The following is an 18,836-nucleotide window of genomic DNA, read 5'->3' as shown; positions in this document are numbered from 1 at the left end:
GATAGAGAGATAAAAACATCAATGAGAGAGACCTCAATTGGCTGCCTCCTGCACACCCCCCCACTGGGGATTGAGCCCACAACTCGAGCATGTGCCCTGACTAGGAATCAAACCAGGGAGCTCTTGGTTTATGGGTCAATGCTCAGTCACAGAGCTACAGTAGCCCAGTTGCCTAATGTCCTTTTTCTGTTCCAAGGTCCCATCCATTATATTTAGTTACCACATTACATTTATTTTTAAAAAATACATTAAGTTGATTGGGGTGACATTGCTCAACATGAACATATAGGTTTCAGGTGTGGGTTTCTATGTTACAAGATCTGTATACTGCACTGTGTGCCCACCATCCAAAGTCAAATCTTCTGTCACCTTATATTAGGACAACCTTCTCTCTTCACCCGTTCCCTCTGGCAATTACCACACTGCTATTTGTGTTCACGAGTTTCAGTTTTATATCCCACATATGAGTGAAATCATATACTTCTTAGCTTTTTCTGACTGACATTTCAGTTAGCATAATGTTCTCAAGATCCATCCATGTTGTTGAAAATGGCACTATTTCATCCTTTATGGCAGAAAGGACCTTATGGTCCTTTTAGCTGTGGCAGTTCATGACTTTCTTTGTTTTTGATGACATTAAGAGTTTTAAGGAGTGCTAGTCAGGTATTTGTAGAATGTCCCTTAGTGGGATTTACCTGATGCTTTTATTTTGGGGGGAGGAAAACCATAGAAGAAAAGTGACATTTTTATCATACCATATCAAGGGTACTACATTTAAAATATATCTACCAAATCTAGATCTAAACATATAATTGGACTGGACTTTGTGAGATATTTTCATGCACTCTTTGAAGTTTTCTTGGAGTCAGTGAGATATGATCAGGTAAAAGAAAAATATGAGGTTGGATTAGGTAGGGAATTAAGAAAAGGAGGGGGAGAATCCAATTCAAAGTCACAACCTGGGGTGGTATCAGAATTGAAGTTAAATATATGATTAAAATTAATTTTTATTGTATCTAAAAAAATAAACTTTTCATGAATTGGAAAATGACCCCAAACAATTAGCTAATTTGGGCTTTGGAGTAACATTTCATTAAATATTAAAATTTTATTCTTCTAGTTGGACGTTTGCCTAACATAATCACAATATAATCATATCATTGAAACTAACATTGTGGTTGAACACAATCTTATATTTTGGGTGTTACTGCCAATTGGATGATATTTACTTACTATTCCATATGGGCTGAAGTAAACTAACTGCATTGTTTGTTTACATTTAGATCTGCTTATATTGATCCAAACAAATATGTCATTAATGTCTGCTAAGATTATTATTTAAATGAAATGAAATTAAGTGTGTATTTTTAAAAATTCTTTATTGTTGAAAGTATTACATATGTCTCCTTTTCCCCCCAATGACCTCTCCCAGCCCACTCCCACCCCTCCTCCCCAGCACAGGCCCTGATCCCCCTATTGTCTGTGTCCATTGGTTATGCTTACTAGTATATGCATGTATACAGGTCCTTTGGTTGATCTGTTAAGTGTGTATTTTTTATACTTTTTAAATTTATTTCAGAGTCGAAGTGAGAGGGAGAGATAGAAACATCAATGATGAGGAAGATTCATTGATTGGCTGCTTCCTGCACGCCCCCTACTGGGGATCAAGCCTGCAACCCAGGCATGTGCCTGGATCAGGAATTGAACTGTGACTTCCTGGTTCATAGGTCGATGCTCAACCACTGAGCCACACATTCTGGACAAAGTGTGTATTTTTATGAATAATTTTGTTTATATTGTTAAGTATTTGAGACCGACTGGGGAGGTTATAATAGAGTGTCAACTGTCTTTTGCTTATACATCAAGAAAAGTACATATGTAGTAACATGCTAAGAAATGACTGGCACAGGGGCTTGGATTGTGACCATTATACCAAAGTGTGATTTGCAGCAGTAAATCAGAAATCAGAGGGATTGCTGAAATAAGACTATCAACCCATATAGGATGTCCAAATTCAGGATATCTTAGTTTATTCATTCAAATGTGACTGCAGCTGACTTAGAAGTATGAAGCTCTCAGTTTGAAAACTTGCTCCTAAACTAGTATATCAACTTCCTATGTAACCTAGGCTCATCACTTTCCCTCCATGAGTTTCAATCTCCTAAGGCTCTTTCTAGCTCTAATAAACACTCTATGAATTGGTGGACACAAAAGGGTTCTGTAATAAAACTGAAAAGTCTGGTGACCGTAACCTCACAGTGTGATCCAATCAAAAATTCCTAACTGAGCAGGTGGTGACTGGTCATGCTGCTGGTGTATAGTAAAAGGTTTCTTTTTATATTAAGCAAGCCCTGTCCATTGTTCTTGTCTTAGCCAAATGTCATTTAAGAGGCAAATCAAAAAGATAAGACAAGAACATTGTCCACTGTGCATCTCTGTTAACTTATATTTGAAATGACAGGGTAATCCTCTTTTTCAGACCTCTTGGAAGTCCTAACTACCCTCTAAGGAGCACATAATCTTATTAACTAGCCTGTAATCCAATCCCCACCTGGCCATCCCCCATCTTCATTTAATCTTCCTTAACTTTCCTCCTTAATTTCAGATGCATAAAAGCAATTGCAAAACTGTCTTTCTTTTTTTTATTGCTTAAAGTATTACAAAGGGTATTACATATGTGTCCATTTTATCCCCCCGCCCTAGACAGTCCCCTAGCCTCCCCTATCCCCCAGTGTCTTATGTCCATTGGTTATGCTTATATGCATGCATACAAGTCCTTTAGTTGATCTCTTACCCCCTTACCTCCTGCCCCCCAACCCTCCCCGGCCTTCCCGCTGCAGTTTGACAATCTGTTTGAGGCAGCTCTGCCTCTGTATCTATTATTGTTCAAAAGTTTATAATGGTCTCTATTATCCATGAATGAGTGAGATCATGTGGTATTTTTTCTTCATTGACTGGCTTATTTCACTTAGCATAATGCTCTCCAGTTCCATCCATGACGTTGCAAATGGTAAGAGTTCCTTCCTTTTTAGAGCAGCATAGTATTCCATCATGTAGATGTACCACAGTTTTCTAATCCATTCCTCTACTGATGGGCACTTAGGCTGTTTCCAGATCTTAGCTATGGTGAATTGTGCTGCTATGAACATAGGGGTGCATATATCCTTTCTGATTGGTGTTTCTGGTTTCTTGGGATATATTCCTAGAAGTGGGATCACAGGGTCAAATGGGAGTGCCATTTTCAGTTTTTTGAGGAAACTCCATACCAGCTGCACCAGTCTGCATTCCCACCAGCAGTGCACAAGTGTTCCTTTTTCTCCACATCCTCTCCAGCACTTGTCGTTTGTTGATTTGTTGATGATAGCCAGTCTGACAGGTGTGAGATGGTACCTCATTGTTGTTTTGATTTGCATCTCTCGGATGATTAGTGACTTTGAGCATGTTTTCATATGTCTCTTGGCTCTCTGAATGTCCTCTTTTGAAAGGTGTCTATTTAGATCCTTTGCCCATTTTTTGATTGGATTGTTTATCTTCCTTTTGTTAAGTTGTATGAGTTCCCTATAAATTTTGGAGATTAGGCCCTTATCAGATATGATATTGGCAAATATGTTTTCCCACACAGTGGGTTTTCTTGTTGTTTTGTTTATGGTTTCTTTTGCTGTGCAGAAGCTTTTTATTTTGATGTAGTCCCATTTGTTTATTTTCTCTTTAGTTTCCAATGCCCTAGGAGCTGTATCAGTAAAGAAATTGCTTCGGCATATGTCTGAGATTTTGTTGCCTTTGGATTTTTCTAGTATTTGTATGGTTTCCCGTCGTATATTTAAGTCCTTTATCTATTTTGAGTTTATTTTTGTGTATGGTGTAAGTTGGTGGTCTAGTTTCATTTTCTTGCATGTATCTGTCCAATTTTCCCAACACCATTTATTGAAGAAACTATCTTGACTCCATTGTATGTTCTTGCCTCCTTTGTCAAATATTAATTGACCGTATTGGATGGGGCTGATTTCTGGGCTCTCCATTCTATTCCATTGATCTATAAGTCTGTTCTTGTGCCAGTACCAGGAAGTTTTGAGAACAGTGGCTTTGTAATATAGCTTGATATCTGGTATTGAGATCCCACCTACTTTGTTCTTTCTCAGGATCGCTGCAGCTATTCGGGGTCATTTTTGATTCCAGATGAATTTTTGGAGAGTTCGTTCTAGGTCTGTGAAATATGCCATTGGTATTTTAATGGGAAGTGCGTTGAATTTATAGATTGCTTTGGGTAGTATGGACATTTTAATGATGTTGATTCTACCAATCCATGAACATGGTATGTTCCTCCATCTGTTTAGGTCTTCCTCTATATCTTTTTTCAACGTCCTGTAGTTTTCTGAGTAGAGGTCTTTTACCTCTTTAGTTAAGTTTATTCCTAGGTAGCTTAATTTTTTTGGTGCAATGGTAAACGGGATTGTTTTTATATTCTTTCTTTCTGAAAGTTCACTATTGTTTGTATAGAAATGCCTCAGATTTCTTGGGGTTAATTTTGTATCCTGCTACATTGCCAAATTCATGTATTAAGTCTAGTAGCTTTTTGATGGAGTCTCTAGGGTTTTGTATGTATAATATCATGTCGTCTGCAAATAAGGACAGTTTTACTTCCTCTTTTCCAATTTGGATGCCTTTTATTTCTTCTTCTTGCGGAATTGCAATGGCTAACACTTCCAGTACTATGTTGAACAGGAGTGGTGAGAGAGGGCATCCCTGTCTTGTTCCTGTTCTTAGGGGAAATGGTGTTAGTTTTTGTCCATTGAGTATGATGTTGGCTGTGGGCCTGTCATATATGGCTTTTATTATGTTGAGGTATGATCCTTCTACTCCCACCTTGCTGAGAGTTTTTATCAAAAATGGGTGTTGAATTTTGTCAAATGCTTTTTCTGCATCAATTGATATGACCATGTGGTTTTTTTCTTTCAATTTGTTTATGTGATGTATCACGTTTATTGATTTGCGGATACTGTACCATCCTTGCATCCCTGGGATAAATCCTACTTGGTCATGGTGTATGATCTTTCTGATGTACTGCTGGATCCGATTTGCTAAGATTTTGTCGAGGATTTTGGCATCTATGTTCATGAGGGATATTGGCCTGTAATTCTCTTTCATTGTGTTGTCTTTACCTGGTTTTGGTATTAGGGTGATGCTGGCTTCATAGAATGAGCTTGGAAGTGTTCCTTCCTCTTGAATTTTTTGTAGTAGTCTGAGGAGGATAGGTTATAGTTCTTCCTTGAATGTTTGGTAAAACTCCCCTGTGAAGCTGTCTGGTCCTGGGCTTTTGTTTGATGGAAGCTTTTTGATGACTCCTTCAATTTCTTCCATAGTTATTGGTCTATTGAGATTTTTAGATTCTTCCTGATTGAGTTTTGGAATGTTGTATTTTTCTAGGAATTTGTCCATTTCCTCCAGGTTGTCTAGTTTGTTGGAGTAGAGCTGTCCATAGTATTTTTTAACAATCATTTGTATTTCTGTGGGGTCTGTTGTTATTTCGTCTCTATCGTTTCTGATTTTGTTTATTTGGGTCCTCTCTCTTTGCTTCTTGGTGAGTCTGGCTAGAGGTTTGTCAATCTTGTTTATCCTTTCAAAGAACCAGCTCTTGATTTCATTGATTTTCTGTATTGTTTTTTTGGTCTCTATGTCATTTATTTCTGCTCTAATCTTTATTATCTCCTTCCTTCTGCTCACTCTGGGGTTTTCTTGTTGCTCTCTTTCTAATTCTTTGAGTTGTAGAGTTAGATGATGTACTACCATTTTTTCTTGTTTTTTGAGATAGGCCTGTAGAGCTATAAACTTCCCTCTCAGGACTGCTTTCATTGTGTCCCATAGGTTTTGCATTGTTGTGTTTTCATTGTCATTAGTTTCCAGGATGTTTTTAATTTCTTCTTTGATCTCATTGGTAACCCAATCAATATTTAATAGCATGCTATTCAGCTTCCAGGTGTTTAAGTATTTTGGGGTTTTTTTTATTGTAGTTTATTTTTAATATTATGCCATCATGGTCTGCGAAGACGCTTTTTATGATTTCAATCTTCTTGAATTTGGGGATACTTTGCTTGTGACCCAATATATGGTCTATTTTTGAATATGTGTCATGAGTACTTGAGTAGAATGTATATTCCGTGGCACTGGGGTGAAGTGTTCTGAAGATGTCTATTAAGTCCATCTGATCTAGTGAGTCATTTAGGATTGCTGTATCTTTGCTGATTGTTTGTCTAGAGGACTTATCCAGTGGTGTCAGTGGTGTATTTAAGTCCCCTACTATGATTGTATTGTTGTCGATCTCTCCTTTGATATCTTCCAGGAGTTTTTTTTTATGAATTTGGGTGCTCCTGCATTGGGTGCATATATGTTTACCAGGGTTATATCTTCTTGTTGTATTGATCCCTTTAGTATTATGAAGTGGCCTTCCTTATCTCTTGTTATGGCCTTCACTTTGAGGTCTATTTTGTCCGATATAAGTATTGCTACCCCAGCTTTCTTTTCCTTTCCATTTGCCTGAAAGATATTTTTCCATCCTTTCACTTTCAGTCTGTGTGAGTCCCTTCTAATGAGGTGGGTTTCTTGTAGACAGCAGATGTATGGGTCATGTTTTTTTATCCATTCAGCCACTCGATGTCTTTTGTTTGGAGCATTTAGTCCATTTATGTTTAAAGTTATTATTGAAAGGTACTTGTTTGTAGCCATTTCTTTTTTTCTGTGGCTGTTTTCTTTCTGAGCTTTTTATTATTTTTATACCAGTCCCTTTAGCATTCCTTGCATTGCTGGCTTGGTGGTGATAAACTCCCTTAGCCTTTTTTTGTCTGTGAAGCTTCTTATTTCCCCTTCAAGTTTGAATGATAGCCTTGCTGGATAGAGTATTCTTGGATTCAGTCCTTTGCTTTGCATCACTTTGTAAATTTCTGTCCATTCTTTTCTGGCCTGATGTGTTTCTGTTGAGAAATCATTTGACAATGTAATGGGAGATCCCTTGTATGTAACTTTCCGTCTTTCTCTTGCAGCCTGTAAGATTCTCTCTTTGTCCTGAACATTTGCCATGGTAATTATGATGTGTCTTGGTGTGGGTCTTTTCGGGTTCACCTTGTTTGGGACTCTCTGGGCTTGTGTGACTTTTTTCTTCCCCACCTCTGGGACGTTTTCTGATATTATTTCTTCTAATAGGTTTTCTAATCCTTGTTCATCTTTCTGTTGTTCTGGTACCCCTATTATTCGTATGTTGTTTCATTTCATGTTGTCCCAAAGCTCCCTTAGGCTCTCCTCCCGTCTTTTAATTTTCTTCTCCAATTGCAGTACATTTTGGGTGTGTTTTGCTTCCTTGTCTTCTAATTCACTAATTCGGTCCTCCACTTCTCCTAGTCTACTGTTCATACTTTCAATGGTGTTTTTCATTGCAGCTATATCACTCTTCATTTCTTCTTGGGTCTTACTTAAGTTGTTGATTTTTTCATCTGTTTCTTCTAGCTTCTTCCATATGTTTTCAATTTTTTCATCTGTTTCTTCTTGCTTCTTGCAGAGGTTGTCGATTTTTTCCTCCATCTGGTGTATGCACTCTAGGACCCTTATTCTGAATTCTTTTTCTGTCATGTTGCATGCCTCTGTATTACTTAGCTGCTTTTCTGGAGAGCCCTCCTTCTCTTTCCTTTGGGGGTTTCTTTGTCTACCCATGTTTGATCTCACTGACATATCTAGACGTTGAGTCATTCAGTGGTTGCTCCCTTGGTGGCAGTGACTCCTTGGTCTGTGGTTGCTCTTCGGGCGGTTGTGGTAGCAGCTGCTCTTCAGTTGGCAGCAGCTTCTCTGGTGGGTGCTGTTCATAGCTGTGGTGGCTCTTCTGGCTGGTGGGGCGAGGTTTCACGTACAGCTGCTGTTCCTCAGCAGAGGGTGTGGTGCTCAGGAGGTTGCTGTAGCTTGGATCTGCTGCGTTGATTTAAAGGCACAAAATACAACACAACTAGGCACCACGTACCAGGCAGTATACACTAATATATTCACGATATTAATAACCCCAAATAAAGGTGACCACCTGAATTAAGAGAATTAGGGGATAAGGAGGAAGGAAGGGAAAAAGATAAAAGAGAAAAAAGAAAAGAAAAGTAGGGACCAAAAAAAGGAGTGCAAAAATGAAATTGGGAAAAAGGAGGGGGGAAAATAAAAGTGAGAAAAGAAAAGAAAAAAAAAAGAAAAAGAAAAAAGAAAAAAAGAAAACAAACAGAGAGAATGAAGTGGAAGAGGGGAAGAGACTTTTTATATGAGGAGAATACTCCTATAGAACAGCCATTAATCCCAACAAATTCCAGCAACAGCTCCCTGGAGATGAATGCAAACTAGAAACAACCAATAATATAACGATGAAAATAGAATGGAGAACACTAATCCCAAAATAAAATAAAGAGAAAATAAAATGGCACTTTAAAAAATGGTAAAATGGTAGCAGTAATAATACTGGTTAAAAATAAGAAGGTAGTAATTAAAAGGGTAAAATCAGGTGATGGAAAAAGAAGAAAAAAAAGAAAAGAAAAAAAAGAAGAAGAAAAAAAAATTGGTTTCTTAGTTAAAAGGTGAAAAAAAGAAAAAAAAAAATTGCAGTAGTGAAGGTCCTTTGGTTCTTCTATTCTTCAGTGTGGCTCACCTTAGACCTGCCAGGTATTCAGGAGATTGTTGGGTTTCCCTGTGATACACTGTTCCTCTGTGTTGTAAACCACAGTCCTTATTTTAAAGCAAGCCGCATTTGTTTCCCAGACTGCCTTATTTTGTGTTTAGCAAAGAGTCAGTTCGTGGGTCAGCCTCTGGGTGGCAGTGTTCTGGGGTTGGCCTCTGAGGCTTTAGGGCCTCTCTGTCCAGTGGAAGTTCACTGCCCAGAGCTGGCTGCATAATAGTTAGTTACTGGCGCTATGTTGTTGCTGGGATTGAAAATCCCTCTATAGGCCAGACCCTGTTAACTTCCAGGGACTGATCAGGTTATTTTAATCCTTGATCTCCTACAGGGTGGAATCTGGGTGTGGCTGTGCTCCTTGCCTGGGGGCTGGGGGGAGGAGTCTCACTCTCCGGAGAGAATGGCTGCCCCAGACCTGGGCTCAGGGGTGTCTCAGCACTCAATTCACTGCCACCTCTCCCAGCCCCCCTTCTCTCCTCAGTCTCTCCCCAGATTCCACTCCTCCGCACACTCTCCCTCTCTTCAGCACAGCTGAGTGTCTGTATCCGAAATGTCCCATGAACAGGATTCAGTGAAAACAAACAAAGAAACGCCGGCCGCGGAAACGGGGAAGGCTTGGTTTCTGTAAGCTTCTTCTCTCACCGGGACTGCATGGTCTGGTCAGCTCTTCAGGCTGCCCCCTTTAGGCTCAGTCCTCCGTGATCACAGAACCCAGCTCTCAATTCCCCTGGCAGCGCCAGGAATCCCGCGGTTCTCCTTTCCCCCGTTAGGGGCTGTGCCTGTCCCAAGGGACGCGGCTGTCTGCCACGCGGTCTCCCTCCGACTCTCTGGGCTCAGAGGTCTGGCAAACTTTCCTGCCCAAAACCCTGGTTCCTTTACCTTTCCAGGGGAGTTCTGCTCTTCCCGGCAGCAAACCATCTCACCAGCTGAGCAATTTCGCCAATTCGGTGTGGGTGCTACTAGTTTCAGCTGCTCACTCCATTTGCTCCGGGACACGACCTGGGACACGTCTGCCTATATCGCCGCCATCTTCCCTTCCGCAAAACTGTCTTTCTACAGATCATTAGATATCTTGCTTCCTGACAATTGTTGTCAGTTTGACTCACATTAATTCTTATAAAAATTCTCTACAAGTTTGGATGTTTCTTACATTGATAAATCTATTATTCTACTCAGTATGAGGCACTATGCTGGGTACTTTGTGGGAGCCAAAGTTGTATAAGACACTGCTCATGCCCTTAAAAATCAAAGTAAGAAGATGAATGGTTCCATGAACATTTAGCAAACATTTATCACCAGGACTCAAGAAGGTCACAAATACTAAGGTAGAAATAGAGCACATAAGTATGGTGACACAATCCCAACAATGAAACAAGGCTATGACATTTGTCTTAGCTTCAACTCCATTTATGCTCTTCTAAATATATACCTATACACTGCTAATATAAAGTGATAACATGGATTTAAAAACAAAAAAACCAGAACTTAGGCACATGTGTAGTCTTTGAGTAATATCCTTAGAAGATTATTCAAAGACTAGAGGCCTGGTGCACAAAAACTTGTGCACTCGGCGGGGGGCAGAGGGGGGGGTGCCTCAGTCCGGTCTGTGCCCTCTCACAGTCTGGGACTCCTTGGGGGATGACTGACCACCTGCTGGCTTAGGCCCGCTCCCTGGGGGGATTGGGCCTAAGCTGGCAATCAGACATCCCTCTGGCAGCCTGGGATCCCTCCAGGGATGTCTACTTGCCAGTGAGGAACAGGCCTAAGCTGCAGTCTGACATCCTTAATTCTGCTGAGGAGGCGGGAGAGGCTCCCACCACCACCGCTGTACTGGCAGCCGTCAGCCTGGCTTGTGGCTGAGCAGAGCTCCCCCTGTGGGAGCGCACTGACCACCAGGGGGCAGCTCCTGCATTGAGCGTTTGCCCCCTGGTGGTCACTGTGTGTCATAGTGCCCAGTCATTCCCAGTCGTTCTGCTGTTAGGGTCAGTTTGCATATTACTCTTTTATTATATAGGATAGAGGCCTGGGGCATGGGTGGGGGCTGGCTGGTTTGCCCTGAAGGGTGTCCCGGATCAGGGTGGGGTTCCCGCTTGGGTGCCTGGCCAGCCTGGGTGAGGGGCTGATGGCTGTTTGCAGCTGGTCACACCCCCTTCAGGGTGGGGGTCCCCACTGGGGTGTCTGGCCAGCCTGGGTGAGGGGCTGATGGCTGTTTGCCGGCTGGTAACACTCCCTTCAGGCTGGGAGTCCCCACTGGGGTGCCTGGCCAGCCTGGGTGAGGGGCTGATGGCTGCAGGCTGGTCAAGCCCCCCGCAGTGGGAACCCTCACCCCATGGAGGTTTGCCAGCCTGGGTGAGGGGCTGATGGCTGTTTTCAGGCTGGCCACACCCCCTTTAGGGTGGAGGGTCCCCACTGGGTTGCCTGGCCAGTCTGGGTGAGGGGCTGAGGGCCATTTTGAGGCTGGCCAAGCCCCTCCGGCGACAGAAGCTCCCAGCCTCTCCTTTTTTTCTTTTTCTTTTTATTCTGGGATTTATTTTCCTTCTATAATTGAAACTTTGTTGCCTTCAGTGGAGCTCAGAGCCCGCTATCAAGCATCCTGCTCTCTCCAGCTCTGTGACCACGGCTGGCTGAAAGCAGGTATCTGGGGTTTATTTATCTTCTATAATTGAAACTTTGTTGCCTTCAGTGGAGCTCAGTGCCGGCCGTGGGAAGCTTGGCTTCCTCCATCACTGGAGCAACCAAGCTTCCTGCTCGGTCCAGCTCTGTGGCTGCCGGCCACCATCTTGGTTGGGTTAATTTGCATATAGTCGCTCTGATTGGCTGGTGGGCGTGGCTTAAGGCATAGCGAAGGTATGGTCAATTTGCATGTTTGTCTTTTATTTGATTAGATACTTGATAACTGCCTTCATAGCCTGTGGCACATGTTCATATTTACTCAGTTGGAATAGATCCTGGTCACTGGGGAATAAATGAAGTGAAATTAAGCTGTTTGGGAATAGCCAAATGTCATTTAAGAGGCAAATCAAATGGATAAGGATACTCTTATCCTCAGTAAGTGATAGAGCTGGGCTATAAATTTTGAATTAAGAAATTAAGTATGACAATTAAGAAATGAGATTGGGTTTCTTTAGAGCCTTGTAATTGGCTCTGAAGGTAATTAATTCTGATTTCCAGAGATGTTTTGAGCATCACAAGAATAAATAGATGTTCTCCAAAGGGAAGTACTTTGGAAGGCAACAGTACCTACTTACTATTATTAGGATTTCAAGGTTTGTTTAGTTAGAAATACCAGCTATGTTATTAACAGTTAAAAACTAACTGTTACAATTAACTGATCCTTGTTACATTTTTGGGAGAAATATCTTTCACGTCTAAAGGAAAAAATTTAAAGTAACACTTACTGAATCTCCTCTCCACTCAGCCATCCAGTAATGCTAGATGCTGAACTAGATCACTCCTACAGCAATTCCATATGAAGTAGGCATCATTTCCCCCATTTTATAGATGCAAAACTGAGGTTCAGGAAGGTTAAGAGGCACATCAATAGAAATCAGGATCTTCCTTCAAGTTTGCCAACAATCATAAAGGAAACCTCCATAGTGTATTTTAGAAGCTTTTGCATGGTAGTTGGCAATGTATGTAGCATTAGTACAATTTACTTTCTCCTTGTTGATGTTGCAATGCTATTTTAACCAACCAGAGTACACCATTGCTTTCATATTTCCTGCCAGACACTGATGTAATGAAAATAAAATTTTATTGATTTGATACTTGTTTCTCAACAATAACCTTATCAAATTTATCAGTTATCTACGAAAGGGTTTCCCATCTTTTGTTGTTTGGCTGGTTTGTTTTATTGAGCTCGTCTTTTTACCCATAGTGTATATTCAACTTGGCTCCTGATAAAAGTTCTTTGAAGTAGTCTCTAAGTTTCTAAATTTCTTTTTACATCCAAGAAAATAGTACTCTCCAAACCTAGGCAATGTAGCTAATTATGCTGAATTTGAATTCTTATCTTTCACGTGGGGATCAAAATGCTTGCCTTACCTTCTCTCTCAGGATTGAGGGACAATTCAAATGCAGTCATGTATTTGAATGGGTGTTGAAGAAGTAGTATAATACATGATATTAAATGCATAATATTGTTTTTTTCACATCATTGTGTGATTGACTAACTACTAAGGCAATGTGGATTTGGATGTAACTTGATATAGGTTCTGGGATGGCTCCAGAGACAGATTTCTTTCTTTGTCGTAGCTCCAGAAAACAGACAGGAGTCATACATTACTAAAGGCCAGGCCCTGAAAGATCTCCTTTGGACAGTTAAGCATGGCATGGTCAAAAACATGCAATTATTCTTTGCAACATATGCTACTCGTGGTCAAAACATGCAATTATTCTTTGCAACATATTCAAATGTCAAATCATTATGTTGTACAACTGGAACTAAGATAATGTTATATGTTAAGTAGTGCCCTGGCGTACAGATTTGTGCACATTGAAAGGAAATTAATTAGAAGGTGGCCAGCAGGGCAGGACTGGGCGAGATAGGCCAGACACGCCCTGGAGCCAACTTCCCATGGTCCCTCCCCGGCCAGTCACACCTGGGGCGGCACAGTGGCTCAAAGGGCATCTGCAGAGTGAGCGGGGTCCCTCCAGCACGTGGTGTCCCTCAGCCTGACCTGCAGGGATCAGGCCAAAACCAGCTCTCCAACATCCCCCCAGGGGTCCCAGATTGTGAGAGGGTGGTTCTCGGGTAACACACCCCAGAATCGGGCTCCCTCCTCTCTGGTTCCAGGGTGCATCACCTGAGAACCTCCGTTGCCAAGTCATTGCAGTTCGGCAGCTCCTGCATTGAGCATCTGCCCCCTAGTGGTCATTGCATGTCATAGCTACCAGTCAGATGGTCAGATGGTTAGCCTTTTATATATATAGACTAGAGGCCCGGTGCACAAAAATTTGTGCACTCAGGGGGAAGAGGGGGTCCCTCAGCCTGGCCTGTGCCCTCTCGCAGTCTGGGACCCCTCGGGAGATAACGACCTGCTGGTTTAGGCCTGCTCCCGGGTGGCAGAGGGCAGGCCCAATCCCTAGGTGCAGCCCCTGGTCGGGCTCAGAGCAGGGCTGATTGGGGAGTTGGGGCGCCGCCCCTGTCATGCACAGAGCAGGGCGGATCAGGAGGTTGCGATGCCACCCTCAGTCACGCTCAGGGTAGGGCCGATAGGGGGGTTGGGGCACCGCCCCCTGTCACACTCAAGGCAGGGTCGATGGGCAGGTTGCGGCGCCACCCCCTGTCTCTCACAGAGCAGGGCCAATCAGGGGGTTGGGGAGCTCCCCTCTGTCACGCACAGAGCAGGGCCCATCAGGGGGTTGGGGAGCTCCCCCATGTCACTCACAGAGTAGGGCTGATAGGGGAGTTGGGGCACCACCCCCTGTCACACACAGAGCAGGGCGGATCAGGGGGTTGGGGCACCGCACCCTGTCACAGGGCAGGGCCGATGGGGAGGTTATGGCTCTACCCCGTCACACACAGAGCAGGGCCCGTGGGTGGCGGTTGGGGCGTCACCCTCTATCACCCACAGGGCAGGGCCGATCAGGGGTTTGGGGCGCTGCCACTCTCACACTCAGGGCAGGGCCGATGGGGAGGTTATGGCTCTACCCTGTCACACACAGAGCAGGGTCCATGGGCGGTGTGGGGGGTTGGGACGCCACACCCTGTCACACACAGAGCAGGGCCGATCAGGGGGTTGGGGCACCGCAGCCTGTCACACACAGAGCTGCAGGGCAATCAGGGGCCTGGGGAGCTCCCCCCTATCAGGCACAGAGCAGGGCTAATCAGGGGGTTGGGGCGCCTTCTCCTGTCACGAACAGAGCAGGGCTGATAGGGAGGTTGTGGCCCCGCCCCCTGTCACACACAGAGCCACAGGGTGATCAGGGGGTTTGGGCGCTGCCCCCTGTCATGCTGATCCCGGTGCTGGGAGGCCTCGCAGCTCCGCTGATCCCGGTGCTGGGAGGCATATTACCCTTTTACTATATAGGATAGAGGCCTGGTGCACATGTGGGGCCCGGCTGGTTTGCCCTGAAGGGTGTCCTGGATCAGGGTGGGGGTCCCCACTGGGGTGCCTGGCCAGCCTGGGTGAGGGGATGATGGCTTTTTGCAGCTGGTCACACACCCTTCAGGGTGGGGGTCCCCACTGGGGTGCCTGGCCAGTCTGGGTGAGGGGCTGAGGGCTGTTTTCAGGCTGGTGGGTGACTGAAGCTCCCAACTGCTCCTTTTCTTCTTTTTTTTTTTATTCTGGGCCAGCTTTAGCTTTGAGGCTTGGCTCCAGCTCTTAGGCCTCCTCTGCTGAAAGCAGGTTTCTGGCCTTTGTTTACCTTCTGTATTTGAAACAATGTTGTGATCCTGCTGGCTGAAGCCTGGCAACTAAAGCAGGTTTCTGGGGATTTGTTTAGCTTCTATATTTGTAACATAGTTGCTTAGAGTTGCAGCTCAGAGGCCGGCCGCGGCAGGCGGGGAACATTGGAGTCCTCCGTCACTAAAGCAAGCAAGCCTCATGTTCGCTTTAAGCTGCCTGGCTGCCGGCCGCCATCTTGGCTGGCAGTTAATTTGCATATTGCCCTGATTAGCCAATGGGAAGGGTAGCGGTCATACATTAATTACCATGTTTCTCTCTCTTTTTTTTTTTTATTGCTTAAAGTATTACAAAGGGTATTACATATGTGTCCATTTTATCCCCCCGCCGTAGACAGTCCCCTAGCCTCCCCTATCCCCCAATGTCTTATGTCCACTGGTTATGCTTCTATGCATGCATACAAGTCCTTTAGTTGATCTCTTACCCCCCTACCTCCTGCCCCGCAACCCTCCCCGGCCTTCCTGCTGCAGTTTGACAATCTGTTTGAGGCAGCTCTGCCTCTGTATCTATTATTGTTCAAAAGTTTATAATGGTCTCTATTATCCATGAATGAGTGAGATCATGTGGTATTTTTCCTTCATTGACTGGCTTATTTCACTTAGCATAATGCTCTCCAGTTCCATCCATGACGTTGCAAATGGTAAGAGTTCCTTCCTTTTTAGAGCAGCATAGTATTCCATTGTGTAGATGTACCACAGTTTTCTAATCCATTCATCTACTGATGGGCACTTAGGCTGTTTCCAGATCCCATGTTTCTCTTTTATTAGATAGGATTATATCTCAATTTTTTAAATGTTTTAAAAATACAAAGTACAATTTTGAGCTGAGAAGCTTTAAAAACAATCTAGATTGTAGCTGTTTCACCAAAAAGATACAGAGTACTGTACAAGATGTTTTTGCTAGAATGCTTGTATTCCCCAAAATTCATATGAAGTCCTAATCCCCCCAGTGTGACTATACTTAGACAGGGGACCTTTAAGGGATCAATTAAGATTAAGTGAGGTCCTGAAGATGGGACTTTGATAAGATTAGTATCCTTATTGGAAGAGACAAGAGAGAGCTTGCTCATTTTCTTTCTCTGCATGAGCAAAGAGGAAAGGCCATCAGAGCACATGGTGGGCCACCCAAGGGGAGAGCTCTCACTAGACATCAACCCTGCTTCTGACACCTTGATCTTTGGATTTCCAGTCTCTAGAACTGTGATAAAATAAATCTGTTGTTTAAAAAACAAAAATACTTGTTTTATGCTATATTGCAAGCTAATAAAAGTTGAAATTAGCAAAAAAAAAAAAAAAAGAACAAAAGCACATCATTCAATTAGGTTGTTTACATTAATGAACCAAATGTGGACAATTATCCAAAAGGGTGACCCTGCAGAGAGAAACTGATTGGTCTAAACAGGAAAGGAGCAAAAGATAGTGTGAGAAGCAGGGCGTCTCCCAGGATTTTCAGCCCTGATTCTTGCCCACTGTTTGAAGGTGGTCAAGTCTCTGGTATATTCTTTTTTAAAAAATATATTTTTATCAATTTCAGAGAGGAATGGAGAGGGAGAGAGAGAGATAGAAACATCAATGATGAGAGAGAACCATTGATTGGCTGCCACCTGCACATGCCCCACCGGGGATCGAGCCCGAAACCCAGGCATGTGCCCTGAGCAGAAATGAACCTTGACTTCCTGGTTCACAGGTCAATGCTCAACCACTGAGTTGCGCCATATGGGCTCTGGTATATTTTGATCATCAGTTTATTTAACTAAGACAAGAGAAGGGAGAGAGTGAATGATGTTTTACATTTTTCATTGGGTTGCTGTGAAGAGCTATATACACATAAGGAATTCATTAACTCAGCAAATGTTTATTGAGTGCCTATTGTGTACAATGAACAAAGGAAACATTTATCTGTCCTCAAGAAACTGGCAGTCTATTAGAGAAAGAATAAAATGTATAATAATAAGAAATGTGAGGCAGACGATCTAAGTGCCAGAGTAGAGATAAATATTATTCTTACATTCCTGCAAATAAATCAACTAGAACTAGGTGTTTACTGGGATTGATCAATAAAATAATCAAAAATGAGAAAATGATCCTTTTGAGACACACTGCTTTAGCATTACATTTACTTTATTCCTTACACTTAATTATTTAAATTAATTTTCATTTGGAAAACATTTATTAATCAACTACTATGTGCTGTTTCCTGCAATAAAGGCTACAGATATATTGGGTGTTAAAAATGCATGATCCTGTTTTCAGTGAAACTTACAATTTTAGAGGGAAGAAACAAACATGTAAAGACATGAGAAAATGTTGCAGATGTGATGATGAATACTTTTGTTAGTTTCTATGTAGGAAGCAGCACAAAGGAAGCAGAAGTTACCTCTTGTGGGGGTGGAGGGGAAGCTGGGAAATTTCATGGAGGAGGTGCCTTTTGATTCTTGAAGGAGAAGGACTCCCTCAAGCTGACAAGAGGCAAGGAGACAAGGACACTTCTGGCAGAAGGAAGTACATGAACATAAAGGCAGAGGTGCAAAGAACAATTGTAAGTGGTTCTGAGTGATACTACTGAAATGGGCTGTGGGAAGGGAAGAGGCACAGAAAAAAAGATGAAACAACTTTTGTCTTCACAACTTTGCTCAGATTCAGGCCTATAACCACTCTTCAATCTATATTGCCATTGTTTTAGAAATAGCTTCAAGTCCTACCTACACAAAGTTAGAAAAATCTATGTTTGCAAAATTTTGTTTCTAAATGTTTTTTACAGATATTTTCCATGTAAACATGGTGTTGAATGGCACAACTGGATTTGGGGTGGTACATCACCATCTATTGCATATTTATCTGAGTTGGTTTAAAAGCTTTCTGCAAGAACTCCTTTTCTTATTGAAAAACAAGAGTCACAAAAATTCAATTAGTTCGGGTTTCTAGACCCCCTCCCCCAAGTAGTTGTTAGTTTCCTAGCTGTTAGTATTATCCTGGAATATTTCTCAACTAAAGTCTGCACCTTACATGTTTCCATTCCTTTTTACCCCCATTCAGTGGCTGCACTTGCAACATTGTTTACCAGGCTGGTGAAGATGGGTTCTTCCCCCTTTGCTGTGGAACCTATCAACTATTATGTTACAGTTCACAGGAAGGAAAGGTTGGTGTTCCTCAGAAGCAGACATGCTAGTTGTGATATATTTCTCTCTCAAAATTGGAGAGTCCTTATCTGCTGTTAACTACAGGCTATCCTACATGAACATCATTCCTGCCTTTTCTACAGGAGCTAGTCTAGTGCAATAGCCATTTGCCATGGGGGAATTCCATTACCTTTCCTTACCACAAGGATATATTCTGTCTGGTGTTTACACTGAAGATGGGGGAAATTTAATTAAATTCTTTCAAGTGCTAGATTTACTTACACTATCAATTTACTGCGAAACCCACCATTCTCATTTTGGACAAAGAGAATAGGACCATATGTCTCAAACTTATCAACTGTCGGCACTTTCAGTAATAGTTTTCTGCTTAGAATCAAAGAAAGATTTGGGTTTTTGAGTTCCTAAAGCCCTCTAGTTAGAAAGTTATGGACTTTGTGATTTGGAATGGAATTTACTATACACTTTTGTATGTTGGAATATGTTTTGCAATAAATCCAGTATCTTATTTGCAAAATGTCTTAGGGCAAAGTTTGGCAGCTTCTCCAAAGGGGAGTTCTCTCCTCTCATCATTTCCTGGTGAAAACTATGCAAGAATTAGATTAAA

The 18,836-nt window shown here is 42.6% G+C and overlaps 1 long non-coding RNA gene across 1 annotated transcript in view; it reads left to right on the top strand.

Moving 5' to 3' along the window:
- The window catches only part of LOC118653907, a 34,714-nt gene extending 16,493 nt beyond the window's left edge, over positions 1 to 18,221 (top strand). Inside the window, exons 3-4 of the long non-coding RNA XR_004966918.1 lie at positions 17,534 to 17,631; positions 18,129 to 18,221. This is a non-coding gene — a long non-coding RNA (uncharacterized LOC118653907). The remainder of the gene's footprint in view (positions 1 to 17,533; positions 17,632 to 18,128) is intronic.
- Positions 18,222 to 18,836: the final 615 nt, after the last annotated feature.

The sequence above is a fragment of the Myotis myotis genome, unplaced genomic scaffold (genome assembly GCF_014108235.1).
Source record: "Myotis myotis isolate mMyoMyo1 unplaced genomic scaffold, mMyoMyo1.p scaffold_m19_p_4, whole genome shotgun sequence".
Lineage (NCBI taxonomy): Eukaryota > Metazoa > Chordata > Mammalia > Chiroptera > Vespertilionidae > Myotis > Myotis myotis.
Note: the sequence above shows the minus strand (reverse complement) of the source record. Positions and strands in the feature narration are given on the sequence as shown.